At 65.3% G+C, this 832-nt stretch overlaps 1 protein-coding gene across 1 annotated transcript in view; it reads left to right on the forward strand.

Annotated features, from left to right (window-relative positions):
* TTC28 (tetratricopeptide repeat domain 28) overlaps positions 1-832 on the forward strand; it is a 63821-nt gene that overhangs the window by 727 nt on the left and 62262 nt on the right. The gene's annotated exons all lie outside the window — the stretch shown is intronic.

Consider the following 832-nt stretch of genomic DNA (forward strand, 5'->3'; position numbering starts at 1 on the left):
TCTTCCGAGGGCCCCGCCCCATGTCCCAGGCTGGCTGGGGAGGCGGCTCTGCACCCAGCCTTCCCCACCTGAGGGGGTGAGCAGGAAGCCGGCCCTGAGCAGGTGGTCCCAGAATCCGTGGCCGGCTCTGCTCTTTCCTGCTGCCACCCGCGGGTTGGTGCGCCTCAGGAGCCGGTTTGTGCGCACAAAGCAGCACCCACCAAGTGGTGCACCGAGGTGTTGGGAGCCGGATGAGGAGGAGAGCCCCCTGCCCCAGCCAGCCATGGTCCAAGCACCCTGGCGCCCCCCCGCCCCCCAGCTGATGCCTCTCGTGTGTGTGTGTGTGTGTGTGCGCGTGGCCTCTTCCTCCCCACAAGCCCGGGTCTGTCCCGAGAGCGAGGGGTGCTTCTGTCCCAGACTGGGTGGTGTCAGATGGGCGTGCTGGTTTTGTGACAGACTTACACGTGGGGGGGGAGGGAGGGAGGGAGGGTGCACACTCATAAGCGCCAGATCTTCTGCTCGGAGCAGAGTCCCCAGAGGACAAATCCACAGGGCGACTCCACTCAGCCTCCCCTTTCCCATCCAGCTTCCCGCTGGATTAACCCTGCGGTTGGGTCACCCTCCTTGTGCTTCCCAGAGGAAGGGGAGAGGCCTGGGAGGCCGCTGCACGGAGAGGGCCGTTGCGGGACTGACCTGGAGCCAGGGTGGCCATCCTCCAGGTGGGGCCTGGAGGACTTGCAGACGGAGTCCCTGCCGTGCAGACCAGTTTCCCTAGAGGAGGAGGAGGAGGAGGAGGAGGAAGAGGAGGAGGAGGTGGCACCTTGAGAGGATGAACTCTTTGAAGTAACCTCAC

Source organism: Gekko japonicus, unplaced genomic scaffold, assembly GCF_001447785.1.
Source record: "Gekko japonicus isolate JY-2015 unplaced genomic scaffold, Gekko_japonicus_V1.1 scaffold416, whole genome shotgun sequence".
Taxonomy (NCBI): Eukaryota; Metazoa; Chordata; class Lepidosauria; order Squamata; family Gekkonidae; genus Gekko; species Gekko japonicus.